The sequence below is a fragment of the Diadema antillarum genome, unplaced genomic scaffold, assembly GCF_040938485.1.
Source record: "Diadema antillarum isolate AM-2024a unplaced genomic scaffold, OU_Dant_1.0 seq00000889_RagTag, whole genome shotgun sequence".
Taxonomy (NCBI): domain Eukaryota; kingdom Metazoa; phylum Echinodermata; class Echinoidea; order Diadematoida; family Diadematidae; genus Diadema; species Diadema antillarum.
In genome coordinates this window covers 319,512-327,500 of record NW_027271753.1, presented here as the reverse complement: position 1 = coordinate 327,500, position 7,989 = coordinate 319,512, and positions in this window count along the sequence as shown.

Sequence of the window (7,989 nt, the reverse complement as noted above, 5' to 3'; positions counted from 1 at the left end):
GTGATTGCGTCATGACCAATCACCCACTAGTATTTATGTTGACCATTTCCATACAGTATGCATATATATATATATATATATATATATATATATGTATGTATATATATATATATATATATGTATATATATATATATATATATATATATATATATATATATATGTATATATACATATATATCTTCAGATTGTATACACGTGTGTGTGCTCATTCATCAGTGATGACTAACGTGTGAATCTATTTTACCACTATAGATACAGTGTTGGCAGAGACAATTCAGAACTTCTTTTTTCTTTTTAGCGCTGTACACGTGAACTGCATTTGCGTTGCTTCGTCTGTTACCATAGCAGCCACACGTCCTGTAAATGTTCAAAGAACTATCAAATCAAAAATGATTCCAAGGGTCCAGACAAATTTGCCTAAAGCAAGGGATTTACCACGTCCTTGATCACTGTTTAAATACGTCTCATGAATAATGAGCGATTTTAACGTTGGGAAATGAAGGAAGTATATTAAAAGTGATGGTTTAATGGCCAGTGTAAGGATTGCGTTGTCACCATGAGACACTTGAGAGAGCAGCACGTTGCTCATGCCGCGAAAGCAGAGGTTAATACGTGAAGCAACTTGTAAATAGGCGAATGCGATGAAATCTCTTCCTCATTTTTGATCACTCAAGTTTGCAAATGCCGAGTGCGATGGCAAGAGATTGATTTGCGTGTCTAACTTCTTAAACATAAAGATTTAAAAAAATACTAATATACTAAGTGATGCACTGTTGAGCCCGTAACACTATTTCATCCGTCATTGTTCAGAGTATTCTAGGATTGGTAAAGAGTGACCAGGTGATGACATCTCCATCTCATGTTACCAGTAAACTATAATCACTGTGATGAAGTACCTCATTCATTCTGAAAGTTTGACCCCCCTAACATCTCTGTAAATCCACTCTTCTCCTTCTTTTTTTAGATAATCTCTATTTGATTTCTATAATTTTACATGACAAAACATTCATCTTGAATATAGACCTACGCAAACTATATACAATCAACAGCAATAATCAAACGAAAAACAATCAATCGGTATGTGACCCACGATACATAATTTATATTCATCTCTCTTTCTCTCACAAACACACACACACACACACACACACACACACACACACACACATACGCACACACACACACACACACACACACACACACAAGCTCTCTCTCTCTGTCTCCTCTTGACACACGCTGGAGGGATAGGATGTCAATTGTTTTACTTCGACCTTTTCCTTTCATCTTTTTTTTTTCCAAGTCAGCGCACGGGAGTGGGCATAACTGCCAGGTATAACAGTTTATCAACACGACATGTTTCCCTTGCAATAAACTTCAACTTCATCTTCGTCAACCTGAGGAAGCAGTTTGTGTCATCGTTTATCCACTCTTTTCGACTCTAAGCAGATTCTGAGGAGCTTGAGATGAAGTGCCAGTCCAGGATCAAGTTGAGTAGAGACATTAGAAACAGAATAACAGAAGTTTTGTTACCATGTGAAAGGACGTAAAATGAGAACATTGTATACTATTTGCTGTTACAGCCCTTTTTTTTTTACCAAACAGAATATTTGTCGACGATAAAGGAAAAACTGAAAATCTGTGGTTGATTGATTTAACGTCTGAATAGTCTTGTATATGTATGATTATATCTATCGATATAATCATATTAAAACATTGCAAAAATCTTCGAGAGGGAAGGGTTCTTAGAAAACGTTTTATTGCACATGGATAATTAATGTTCATTCATAGCTAGAAAATCGCCTAAGAAGGCCTAATTTGTCTATGGCATATAGAAACCATGTATGATCCAATGGACAATGTGTTGCTTCAGAAGGTCGCCAGATTCGCAGTGTGCGAGCAACTTATCTGAAGTCAGGGTTTGTCTGTTCTGTTCTGTTTTGTTTTGTTTTGTCGTGGGTTTTTCTTTGTTGGAAATAAAACGATATTTCAAAAGAGAAATGAATGACGGTAATGATTCTTAGAGAATTAATGAGCGCGTTTACGATAATACAATGAAATCATCCAGAGAGGTCCGCGGGAATTTCTATCACTGATGTAATCATGTCCATCATGATGAGATAACTAACCTGAGTTTCTATCCGGCGTTCGCTACAAAAGGACAACTCTGATACTTTGTAGATGTCATTATATGTATGAGTTCATCAAATAATGTTCGCTGCATTTATTGACGAAAAGCCGCTAAAAGACTTATGAAGTCCAGCTCAAAGCTGTCAAAGATTAGAATCTGCGCGGACGCAAAATAATACTGTTTAGTAGGGTGTATACCTATGACAGTATGTATAGAGGCCTGACGTGGTGGTAGCTATGGTAACGGTCGTACATAGGGAGGGTCTTCAAAACGGCGACATGGGATATGAAATTAGCTCTTCAGTGAAGTTTAACGGACAAAGCTACAGCTCTTTATCTTGGTGGTGACAAGGCAGTCCGAAGTCCAGAGGAGTCTCCAAGGGGTCAGTCACAGCAATGACACGTGTCATTAGTTTTCAATTTGATTGCTCCATGTGATGCTGAAAAATGTTTGACCCAGATCCTGAAAGATGTTATACCATTTGAGTAAGAGAGAGAAAGAAAGAGGAAGGGGGGGGGGGGGGGGTAGGGAAGAAAGAGGAAGAGAGGGAAAGAGAGAAGATGTGCAAAGTAAAGATGAGGTTGAATATAAAACAATGAAAGTGATTTCTTGTTATAGGTTTCACTAAACACCGGCATGCGCACAAGTACATATTCAACAAATTATAGTGATACACATGGGCTTTGAATAGGCACACATTTATAAAATCATTGTGAAAAACATATCTCTATTAATGGTAAAGAGAGAATTCTATTTGAGTGATTAAGGAGATGTTTTGGAAGAAGTGATATTATATATATATATATATATATATATGACTGATTTGTGTATATAGAGGTAATATTTCAGAAGATTGGCATTATATGATATTGCATTATATATTGTTACACATCAGGTTGTTTAGATAATAACTATTCGGTTGGTAGATCCTGATGAAGGCCTGATGACAGGTCGAAAGCTCGACTGATTAAAAGGGCGAACAAGATCGAGAGCAACGTCCGCCTCAGTCTATTTTATGTATGTATATATATATATATATATATATATATATATATATTTATATTCATAACGTCAGGAGTGGCGATAAACGATACCAGGTGAAAACGATATCAGGAGTATGACCGTCCCTGTGTCAGTTACTTGGATATAGGCCTACATTCTTTTCTGCCGGACTATTCATGTTATTGGTTACAAACAGTGATTTTTGTGGAGATGAACGGTGATGATGTTCGTGCCTCGTATTGGAAGATGGTCATAGTTTTGTTTGTTTGTTTGTTTATTTGTTTTTATAATAAAGCGTTTGTTGGCTGTTGTGATGATGTCTGACAAGATCGGGTCGAAAGCTAGGAAGTCTGAACCTCGTGGGACAAAAAAAAAAAAAGTTACGTTCACACGACGTTCCCAATCTTTCAAACTTTGATGATTAACTCGTAGTTTAGCCCCAAGTAAGACGCACTCGAAAGATAACAATCTTTAGATTTAAGACTTTAGGACGACTTCACTATCTATTAAGGAATCTTCAGAGGCAACTCATGGTGACTTGCTTGAGATGTTTGCCATGTAGTCTGCAGACAGTCTGACTGGCAATTCTGCTACAAACTTCGCTCTTAACCTTCATAATAGTGGTGATGCTGATCCTTTTCCGCTCGCAATAACGCAATATTTTTGCAATCCTTAGCGTCGATGTGAGCTATGTATATCACCGTGCAAAGGAGGCAGTGTGGAGCTGGGTGTACATCTTTCCTCGGGAAGACCTGTACATCCCTCAGGTTTCTTGCTGTTGCTTGCAAGCCCGAAGTCGCCCCAAGCTGAGCAGCACCGATTATTCCACATTTCGGACTCGGTGGTGGTATTCAAGGCACTGTCAGCTTTAAGAAGGAGGCTTCACCTCGACTCTTGAGACCGTCTGTCGTTTACCTTGGGTTCCGGAATTAGTTCTGAATCTTACTTCAGACCTTTCGTCGCAGTCGTGGAAAGTAATCATTAGCATGGCAGACAGTATCATTATACTATAATAGTGATCGTTGAAGACTGTAGATGCCAGACAATGATAAAAACACAAACTATGGTCAACTCAATGAAAACATTTGAAGCCAATCAAACCCTTGATATCAAAAAATACCAGTACAGAACAGTCGTGTGGAGTATTTTTACATGATGTAAGTCTTATGAACTAATCGTTAAAAGGGAGATAACATGTATACTTAAATATTTTTCCTATGAACTCAATTACTAATCTATATAATTCCCATATTCAAAACAAGGGAGCTGATTCAATACCAGAGTGATTTTTACCGCAGTCATAATCATGTTCAATGGAATAAGTACTTACGATTGAAATCACAAAAGGTTATTGATGATATAGGGTCAATATTAGGCAAGCCGGCTGTAATAGGCAATACAGTAATATCAAGACTTTTCAGGTAAGATAAGATAAGATAATACAAACAACAAAATAGATAATCAGGAAGGTTCTTGACATTCATATACCAATCTAGAAAAGACATGTCATTTTTCGGCCAAGCAATACAACACACTCTCAGGGGTAGTAATCGAAGTTCAAAGGGTTAAAGCACCCCAATCCTGCGTGCCTATTTGAAAACGTCTCTCTTCATATAACTTTCCTGCATCGCTTTTCGACAAGTCAGCGTTGCATATAACAGGTGATTATTGCCGTGATTGCCCTCCCTTCAAACCTGATGTTACTGATTTAGGTGCATCGAGTCTTGTTAGGGTCTCGGCTACTCAGAGTACCTAATGGATTATTAACCAATCGCATAGCGTCACATCCAATTTGTAGTCACGTTTACATTTTGTATGATTTTTGTTTACTAGAAATACGGATTTAATAAAAATACTCTAATCTGTTCATTCCTTCATTTGCATTCTCTGCAAGTATACTTTTCTGTCATATTCATAATCTGCGTTGGTTGCGATGGTTTTCAAAGTCAAGGGAACTTTAAAGATAAACAAATATGTTGTTATAATATTTGTGTAAGTAGTATAGATTAGTGAACCTCTTCCAATGTTCCTATTGGCTGACTGATGTATCGTCTGTCTGTTTACCACTCTATGCAATTTTGTTGATTTCTAATCGGAATTATATATACAATGGATATCTGAATAAACATCACACACCTTACAGCACTGGAAAGAGACGTGGTGTTGAAGGCAGGCAAAGACAGTCGATCGGAGCCAGGGGTGGTGGATTGTGTAGGCCTATGTGATGTTTACATACCAGCAGCAGTGAATAGATAATGTTGTAGCTGTATTTGTATAAAGACTCAACTTTTGAATTATACAGTAATCTGCTTAATTCGCTGTTTTTTCTCTATACATTTCTCTTTTTTTAACAATATCAAACAAGTACCATTTCTACATAGCATATTGTTGAAGGTGGTGCAATACCATATGGGTTTTAAAAAAAATCTTTTTACAAAACTCTCACCGGCCAAAAGTACAATTTCTTCCTAATGATGATAATAGTAGTAATAATGATAATAATAATACAGTTATGATAATAGGAATGATCACATAATTAAGAGACAAGTGACATGTCCAGCAAACGAAAACATCATTACTCTAAAATTAGGCTTGTATAGTATAGATGCTTCAAAGTGAGAACTGTGGCACTCTTTAATAACTGATAATAAATTTTGAAGAACATGCGTACGATCATGTCATTCAACTGAAACATATTTCTGTATCATTTCTCTTACACTTTCACATGGCCTTAAACAAACAATGCACTCAAACGGTAAAACGAGATAAAACGCATTGCTTCAGTCTATGACATTATTAAAATTATGTGGTGTGATCAGTGGACATCAAGATACAATGTTGTACCTTTCCAAAACGGCGTGAAGGAAAAAGGCAATCCGTATTAGACCTGCCGCCCCCACCCCCCCCCCCCCCAAAAAAAAAAGACGGGAAAGTATAAGGCAAAAGGTATATCATGATGACACAGAGTGACCATATAATGTTGCCCTTATAATTACGTAGTTGTATTCTTAGCATAGGAAATATCTTTACTAATGACGTCAAAGGTTGTATAATCAGTGTATGCAGGGCTCGAAACTAACGGTGGCCCGGTGGCCCGGGGCCACCAAAAATGAAAGTCGGGCCACCAAATTTCAAAAAATGGCAAAAAGGCCATGTCAATAAATTTTTAACTTTTTGCGCAGAAATTAGCTGTTAGATTTGTTTGAAGGATGGATAAAAAGGACTAAATGAGTGCCTGAGAGTGAGTGTTGCGACTTTGTTGAAGTTTATTTATGAGTAGATATGTCCAACTTCCAGTTCTTACTATGATAAAACTTATTGACTCATTAAAAAAAAACAGGACTTTTGATTTTTTTTTATTTGTTTTTTTTTCGGGCCACCAAATTTTTCTCTCGGGCAACCAAAACTTTGAAATTGAGACTTTTGGTGGCCCCATCGGGCCACCAAACAAAGAAGTTAGTATGGAGCCCTGGTGTGTGGATACTTGAACTATTCATGGCAAACGGGTGAATATATCTGTGACATTTGGCTAGTTTGGACAACGCATTCTATTGAATTTTTCACACAAAAAAGTGTTTGTATGTGAGTGCGTGTAACAGCCAAGCAGCACACAGCGATCGTCATAAATTGGGAAGTTTTCGTCACTAAAGGTCCCCTCACTTGCTTGACGTTGGCAGAATGTATCTTCTCCAACTCGGTCATTAAGTTCCTGATTCGAATATAATGTATGCTGCCAGCTGCGGCTGTGCTCCTATAGTAGAGGTCATTATTTCTTAATTGAGTTTTTAACATCTTCAATGTGTTTTTGATGATATTTGCCCCTACATCATATCGTCGGCCGTTTCACGAACCGACGTAAGTGATAAATTTTGAGCAAATTTTCACTTTTGAGTTTTTCATATATTCTTGATATACATACCAAGATCTACATATGAAGTCAATTTGGTAACATAAAAACACCGGGAAATATGAAAAATCGTTTACGTCTCTTTGAAAAAGAGGCCCTAACCTCCCTGGTCGAAGTGAGTGTTTCACGAACTGACGCAAAGCAATGCGTCTATGGGAAATAAGCGTGCGGCATAACTTCGCGCACAGCGAAACGACGTGGACGATGTTTAGCATAAGGCCCTCAAACCCTGACACGTCGAGGCGGCAAAATAATAACTCTACGGCTGACAGTGTGTACAGTTGCTATGCAATCGATGAATAAAAATTCCGTCCGCCAATGCATGATAAATGTCCGCATTATATTGCACACAATCACGTGTTTCGCGCTGTACAACTCGAGTTCCACATAATATTCAGAATGATAATCAAAATTGCTTCATACATTTGAAGAAAAGAGGAACTGAAGAGCTCTTTTTCGCAACATCCGTAAACAGGCATAGGCCTACGTTTAGATAAAATCACTGTTAAATCATTTTTCTGTTAGATGTAATTGGATTAACGGTGCTAAAGATTGTTCTTGTGAATCTAGTTTTAAACACACCGCACAGGAAGAAAGTGAACACTTTTCTTTGTTTTTACTTTCAAGTTTATATTTTTACTGAAATCAGTACCAACCAAATATAGCTTAATAATCATATCAAATTTTAGCACACGTTATACTCTTTTTTGTAGGCCGAGACAGTAAGATGAAATTAGATTTTTTTATGCATTATTGATTTTTCCTCTATAAGGTACAAAAGCAAAGAGTGGGGAAACGGACAATCTGTCATTGCTGTATATACCATCAAATGTAAAAATGGAAACAAAGGATCAAGGTGGAACAATGGCTCGATCTTTGAGTGAGATGCAGATTTCATTGAACTGCAGAATTGAACCTCCGGACTTCAAGAAAAAAAGATCTGTTAATTTA